Genomic DNA, 8,129 nt, shown 5'->3' with positions numbered 1-8,129 from the left:
CTGGGTCTCCTGCGCAATCAGACAAACCATATAATATATTTTATGTATATTTATTAACTTACAAAGAATGAGTACCCAGTGCCTAGCCCCATGCCACACCTCAGAGCCCACCTTATCAGACCGTGCCACTCCCATAATTACGCTCATGCCTCTGGGGCCAGCAATCGCCCCAGGTCCATTAAAATCAGTCCATTCTGTCTTTCAGCTGTTGCATTTCAAGACAGTTCCCAGCCACACCCCCATAGTCCAACACTCTGAAGCAGGCCCTGCCCATTGGAGGAACTAGCCAATCGGGAGACACTCAACCCCTTTCCTCTGCTCTTACAATCTTCTGCTAAAGTCCCTGAGCCTTGGAGAGGGTGATAGATGCAGGACGATCTCTCTTGTATCATGGCGAGAAAGTGCTTCTTGTGCCTCCTGATTAGTCATCTTTAGGCCATGGTCACTGATCTATCTCAGTGGTATTTCTTCCACTATAAAGACAAATGGAAGGCAGTAGACACATTTAAACAAACATGAATGTAAATGCAGATGCCTAGAAGATATCCCAATAGGTGTACTATATTCATTAAACAGTATACTTATGATGTCTTCTCCACTAGGGCCTGTTGCCTTTCTCAATAAGAGGTGTTGGCCTGGTCTACAGCACCAGATGTGTGTTCCACTCCTAGGAGTGGGCCTTATCCAATTAGAAATTTGTCAGTTGTATGTATGCGGTCGAGCCATTATTGCACTTGCAGGTATTGCTTGGCATGTCCATAGTGTGAAGCATGCAGGGTCCATCATTGAGTAGACTTATAGGGGATCCTTTCTTCCCCAACCATCTGTATAGAGCCTCCTGGCGATATGAACATCATCCATCCAGTGGCACGGAGTTTTTTGGCTTAGTCTCAGTTCCATCTCTTCTTCTTCTCCTGCGCTCACAACATGCAGTGTCCTAAGCAACATGGCCTTACTGACCTTTCTAATGTACAACCGACATTAATGGCAATAGCCTTGGTGAATTGGAGGACTTCTAGGAGCTCCTTCTGACCAACAGCTCATAAGAGGGCAACCCACCCCTGGTACTGTAGATTTTCTTAACAGTTGTCTATAGCTGGCCTCTGCTTCTTCAGGTTATTTTTCAAATGGGTTTCACATCCATAAAACATTCGAAGGAACGTTAACATTATACATTAAATCACTATAGACAAGGTCTCATAAAGCATGGAAACATTTTGTCCATTCGTATTAACTCTTTTCTCCATAGATCCTTGTTAGGTACCATAGCATGGGTATGAGGCATTAATTTGGTTAGCTTATTACCATTTTTAGTTATCCCTTTGGATTCTTTTATTCTTGACACACTTACAGGTGTTGGCTTCAGTTGCCTGACGCTGCACTGGGCTAAGGAGGCAGGGGGCTTCTCCTGTTCCCACTGCACTTGTTGGTTCCCTGAGTCAGACAGGCTCTGGGTCTGCCTCCTGACGGTAGCCACATCTATCATCTTCCCATTGAACATACCAGGTTTCTGTGGGGGAACTTGGTGGGAAAACCTGGTTCTACCCCTAGTATAGCCTTTATCAGAAGAGAAATGCATCTTATTTAATCCTTGGGGATTCTTAACCACCCCTTGTACAGTTGTTATCCTTCAAATGTTCTTTGTAAACTGTTCTTCTGGTTTTAAAGCCTTCCAGAAACGCCTTAGTGTGTTTTCTATCAATTTTTTCTCTGGGGTTTGGGCTTGACATGTCTTGCCACATTTGTCTTTGAGTAACCCATGTGGACCATTTCCCCTGTCTGGTCTTTTTTATATCTCTTTTAGGGTGTTCTGTTATTTCACAGACATGTTTTCCATGCCGGTCAGAATCATTTAGATTTGCCAAAGCCTCTCTCACTTTACAAAGATCCTGTCCCATCAAAGGGCTTAGTGAAACCATTAAAGCCCCATACCATTCTTGAGGTCCCAGTTGAATTAAGCTTTCTTTCATATCTCTAGTGAACACAGTCTCATCGGGCCCAGTGAACTGGACATCATCTATTGCTTTTCTCATACCGAGTACTCTCAGTAGTGCCCTGCCCTTCCTTTATAGTCCTCCAGCCCCTGCTAATCATGTTAGTCTCCCTTGGTGACAGCCATGTATCTTTAATGCCTTCAACCATCCCATTAAGGACTGCTCCTCCCTGCACTGGCCTAGGTTGAAGAGCCTATATCATAAAGACAAATGGGTGGTTGTATAACTAAGCTGTGAAGCTTCTGAAGGACTTAGACAGATGTCATTTGCTCCCATGTCCCATACTCTCACAAGCCACATAGCCAGGGGCTCTCTGCTTGTTTGCTTGTAAGTTTTTCCTAGTTTTAACAGTTCTAGCATAGAATATTTCCTAGCTATAATGCAGTTAGCTTTTTTCCTTTTTACAATTGTCTGTCTTTTTCTCTGAGTCCTTGGACTTTACACAAGTGTCCCACCTTTTTTCTCTCTCCATCTCTGTACCTGGGTCTTCCAGTCCAGCCTTTTCAGCTTCCCCTGCCTGGGGCACATCTTTTATGATGCAAAGTGGCCACTCTCTTTCTCTGGGCACTTCATTTGGGTCTAGAGAAGGTAAAAGATTTTCTAGCCTTTGGGTAACTTTTAACAAATCTTCACATACCCGCAATATATCCCCACATTTACAACGTAGCTGTGGCCCCCACTTTTGCGTGGCTGGCCTCTTTTTAGTAACCCATTGCAAAAACCACATCAGCGCCACCATTAGCACTCTACTAAAACTCATTCTCAGTTTTGTCATATCCTGTCAGACTATGCCAATTCTGTGATGCTAATTCTCTCTGGGTATCCTGCGTGATCAGACAAACCATATAATATATTTTATGTGTATTTATTAACTTACAAAGGAATGAGTACCCAGTGCATAGCCCCTCACCTACCTCAGAGCCCACGTTATCAGACAGTGCCATGCCTATAATTCGCTCAAGCCTCTGGGGCCAGCGATCGCCCCAGATCCATTAAAAGTCAGTCCATTCTGTCCTTCAGCTCTTGGGTGGAGCAGTCCCACAGCTCATGTGCTTCCCCACGGGTCGTGGCTTCCCCATGGCTCAGGGCTTCTCCCACTCAGCTCAAGGCTTCCATTTCAAGATGTATCTCAGCCACACCCCCATAGTCCACACTTTGTGGCAGGCCCCACCCATTGGAGGAACTAGCTGATCAGGAGATAACTCTGTATGTTTAAGTTCTCTGATATTAAATACAAATGTGTCTAGAATGATTGCAACTTGCCAAACTGACCCTTCTATTTTTATATAATGAGCTACTTGGTTTCTTTTCCTTGCTTTTGATTTAAATCTATCTACTGTAAATAGGGCTAATTATTACACAGTATACATTTTCTAGCCTCTTTATTTTTAGTTTATGTTGGTCCTTAAAGGTGATCTGAGTTTTTTGTAAGCAGCACATAGTTGAATCTTTTTTTTCTTTTATCCATCACTTCAGGTATTTCCCTAAGTTGTTCTCTTCACAGAAGGGCTCACTCTATATTTCTATTTTGCTTCTTGTTTTCTAATTGTTTTGTATTTCCTACATTTCTCCCTTTTTTTGTGGTTAAGTGAATTTCTACAGTAATATATTTATTTATTTTCCATTTATCATTTTTGGTTTATCTATTATTGATTTTTTTTGTGTGCTATGAGAATTGAAGGATACCTCTTTTGATTATAGCAAATTATTTTGGATGATAGCCACTTAGCATTCACATAAAAACAATGAAAATTTTTTAAAAAGGTAAAAACACTAACTTAAGAAAACTTTATTCCATTCCATATATCTTAATTTAATGTTGTATTTTATACCTTTTATATTGCCTATCCCTTAATATATTAAATCAATTATTATTTTTGGTTGGTTTTGTTTTTAGTTTTCATCCTAAATATGAGCACCTTGTTTATAATATTAAAACTTTCTAAATTTATAGTTACTATTACCTTATAATGTTTTCTTAACTTTATGTTGATTGATTTATTGATCAACTAATTGTGTGTTTATTGATGTGTGTGTGTGTTGGTGGTGGTGGTGGTGGTGGTGATGGTGGAGCATATGTGTGCATGTGTGTGTGTGTGTGTGTGTATGTGCGTGTGTGTTTCTGTGTGGGTGCATACATGCTACCCAAAATGCATATATGGACAACTTAGGGGAATTGCTGTTCTCTAACATATAAGGTTCTAGGGTTAGAAGTCAGGCTGTCAGCCTTGGTAGGAAGCACCTTTGCCCACTGAGCTGTCTTGCTGGCCCTTTACAGTATTTTCATCCTATTTCATAGCATTTATTTCTGTCATTCAATTTGAGGAACTCCCTTTAACATTTTTTTGTAAAACAGGTGTGGTGCTGATACGTTCTTCTAGGTTCTGATTATCTTAGAATCTAGGGTTATCTCTCCTTCATTTCTAAAACACAACTTCCCTAGGCATTGTATTCCTGGTTGACAGGTTTTTGTTTCATTTTTTTCTGGTTTGTTTCCTTACCACTTTCTTCTGTCCTGAATGATTTCTGCTGCAAAGTCTACTGTCAGGTGAGTTGGAATTCCTTTCATGTATATTATTTGTTTCTTTTCTCTCGTTGTTTTAAGAATCCTTTCTCTGTCCTTAACCATAAAGAGGTTGATGATAATGCTTTGGGATAGACTTGGCTGTGTTTAATCTGATGGGTGACCTCTGACCCTGCTGTGCTTCTAGGTTTGGAAGGTTCTGTAGTAACATCTCCTTGGATAAAATTTCTTCCCCTTTTGGCACTCTCAGGTCTCCATGGGCCCAGGCTTCCTTGGGCTTTCTTCTTCCTCTTCTTTTTCTGCATCTTCAGGTAGTCTGTCTGTGAGCACATGGATTCTTCTGCTTTTCCTCTTCTGGTATTAATGGCTCTTTTATTTATATTTTTGTGATCACTTCAATCTTTATATGAAGTTTCTCTGATAAATCACCAAATTGTTTCTCTCTGTTTTCTTGGAATTTGTTGAATTTCCTTGAAACAGTTGTTTGAAGTCCTCTGTTCAAGAGTTCACACATCTGTTCTCTTGTTAGTTTCTGGCCACATATCTTGTGCAGGTGAAGTCATGGTTCCCTGAAAGGTCCTGATGCCTACTGGTGTATGGCTACATATCCGCCTGACTAAAGAATTAGGTACTTATTCTTTCCTTCATAATCTAACTCCATTTGTGTCTTTCCTTCCATGAATTCTAAGCAAGCTGCTCATTGTCTCTGAGCCTGTGACCTTCTTTGGTATTAGATGGGATCTTAAAACCAAGCTTTTCTTGGATTTGTGTTAGTGCGTTGACATTGTTTCAGTGCTAAAAGATGTCCCAAGTCCAGGTTTGCTCCAAATTAGCTGTTGATGGTTGGGATGTACTGGGGAAATACAGTCAGGGTGTAGTAAATTCCTGCAAGCTTTGACCTAGTGTCCTAGAAAATCTTATCTATAGTCATAGATCTATTAGCAGGTGTCACAGGAAACACTCTGCCACTGGGTCTCAGCACAGAGGGACTGTTCCTAGGATTCTATGCAACAACTTGTGAAGAAGTTCCTCTTCTTCACCCAAGGGGACAGACACTTTCTCCATTGACCTTAATAATAACTGCCATTCTGTGTCTCATCAATGATACTTCAACTCACCAACACCAATGCAGCACAGAGGCATGGCCAAGGCTCACACTGTTAAGGATTGCCTCCTTTTATGGCACACTTGTGGCTTAGGATTGATGAAGTAAACTGGAACTGATGCTGGGGGAAAATAAATCTGTCTTGGGACTGTGGACCATTACACGGCACCAGAGGCATTCAGAGTTTCCATCCATGAGATCATTCTGCTGTTGACATTTACTGACCTGGCACTAAGTTCTAAAACAAAGTCCTATGCTTAATTTTATGTCCTAATGCCCAGAAGATCTTCTTCTGTATATTGGACTCCATTAAGGTAGGGGAAGGCTGGGGGAGGCTGGGGGAGGACTGATGGCAGTCCTTTACCATAAGGACACCATCAGTTCAGAAGTTCTGTCTATAGGGGCTGGTTTAGGAATAGAGACACTGAGGTTTTGCTGGTATTTGCATGGTATTAGGATTACCATGGTGGATAGGTCGTGGGTTCCAAGTCCAAAGACTGAAAGTAATTGTCTCTCCTTCCTCCAAGAAGATGTCTCTGTCCACACTGTACTGCTTGGGGGAAGGGGTGATGAAGGTGACTCCTTCCTTCTTTCCCTTCTTCTTCAATACATCTTTTGCTATTATGGTAAAATCTTGGACTGTGGTCTCTTACCTGGTTCCTTTAGATCTTAGGAAGGTATTTTAGCATAAGAAGACATGTCCAAACTGACAATTCTATAGTGAAGTGATTGTTAAAAGGCACTATAGCCATCTATTTTTACTTCTAACTTTACTTTCTCTTTGATATAGTTTATTATATAATTTAATATACCTAATTACTGATTACTTAATAAAAGATATTTTCACTTCTTAAATTTGTTTATATATCAGTTTTTCCCATCATGTCACTACTTTTAAGATCTGAATTGTTTCACTTCTTATGAACACTTAGCAACATCTAACACTGCAGTAAAATGAATTTTCAGGATAATCCATAGAGTTGAGATATATTCCCCCATTTAGTTTAGATTGCACTGGAATCTAAACTTGTGAATAAATGACAATCTAAAGGTTTGACTTTTCAGATTTCTTTGTTCACATAATTAATAAAGTCCATATTCCTTAGCATGAGTTTTTATTATATCATTTTGTCATTGGAATACAATGAGTTTACTTTGACATCAGAATTTTCAATTTAAGAATTAAAAATGTGAGAACTCGTAGATGTGGGATCTGCTAATTAGCATAGAAAGAAAAGGGTTTTCTTGTGGCATTTTCATGCATACTTCATCCTCCCTACCTACTTTCCTTTTCAACCCCCACCCACCTTCTGCTAGTCCCCTTCCCCATCCAACACCCTCACTTCAGCTTCCATGTCACATTTATTATGTCACCTTCTCCACTGACCGCTAAGATCTCTTCTTCCCCTTCTGTAGTTACAATTCTAGCTTCGTGACACATATATGGGATTGTAAATATCTATGTGGGACTTTCAACCCTTCAAGTCAGAACCAAAAGTTGTATAGGTAGTAGTACGGTAGTTCTAGTTTTAGGTTTTTGAGAAACACTGGATATTGGTTTCTGCAGTGGCTGTACAAGTTTACACTTCCACTGACAGTGTATAAGGGTTACACCTCCCATGTCCTCAGCAGCATTTGTTGACAGAGATTTCTCTTGATGTTTCCTATTCTGTCTATGAAGAGATGGAATCTCAAAGCAGACTTAGTTTCTAAGCTAAGGATGCTGAAGACTATTTAAAATATTTACTGAAGGGCTGGAGATATGGCTCAGTGGTTAAGAGCACTGACTTCTCTTGCAGAGGACCAGGGTTCAATTCCCAGCATCCACATGGCAAGTAACAACTGTTTGTAACTCCAGTTCCAGAGGATCCGATGCCCTCTTCTGACCTCTTCAGGCATTGCAGGACATGGGTGGACTTACATACATGCAGGCAATACACACACATACATCAAATAAAATAAAAATAATAAAAATAAAATATTTAAAATATTTATTGACTGTTTACATTTCTTCTTTTGAGGATTTGTTATTCAGTCTAGTGTAGCAGAGGCCAGAAGAGGGTGTCAGGTCTTCCTGGAACAGAGTAACAGCCAGTTGTGAGCTGCCTGATATGGGTGCTAGGAAACAATCTCAATTCTTCTCATTGGAGTGTGCAATAGAAAAAGATTATATAGAATTCAAGTGTCCATAAAAAGGATACCAAGTAAATAAATTTTGTTAAATATGTGCAGTACATTAAAATTAGTTATAAACTCTGGTATATCTATTTATTAAATAAATTCATATACTTATGTCTAGGCACTGTAGTAGACATTAGGAATGGATAAAATAGTTTTTAAAATCAAATATCTATTGCCCTATAGTTATAATTATAGTTAGTGGTCAGAGGCAATAAACAAATTATGATGGCTACTTCTGTTTTGACTTTCTTGTTTTTTGAAAGCAGGTAAGAACAGAGTATGGTAATATTAAGTTGTTATATTTAAAATAAGAATGCCTTTTGAG

The 8,129-nt window shown here is 39.8% G+C and overlaps 1 long non-coding RNA gene across 1 annotated transcript in view; it reads right to left on the bottom strand.

The window, feature by feature from the left end:
* Positions 1–7,591: 7,591 nt before the first annotated feature.
* The window catches only part of LOC115068998, a 1,212-nt gene continuing 674 nt past the window's right edge, over positions 7,592–8,129 (bottom strand). The window contains exon 2 of the long non-coding RNA XR_003848352.1: positions 7,592–7,697. This is a non-coding gene — a long non-coding RNA (uncharacterized LOC115068998). The remainder of the gene's footprint in view (positions 7,698–8,129) is intronic.

Source organism: Nannospalax galili, unplaced genomic scaffold (assembly GCF_000622305.1).
Source record: "Nannospalax galili isolate Female #2095 unplaced genomic scaffold, S.galili_v1.0 scaffold189, whole genome shotgun sequence".
NCBI lineage: Eukaryota > Metazoa > Chordata > Mammalia > Rodentia > Spalacidae > Nannospalax > Nannospalax galili.
The sequence above is the reverse complement of the archived record's forward strand: the minus strand, read 5'-3'. Positions and strand labels throughout refer to the sequence as shown.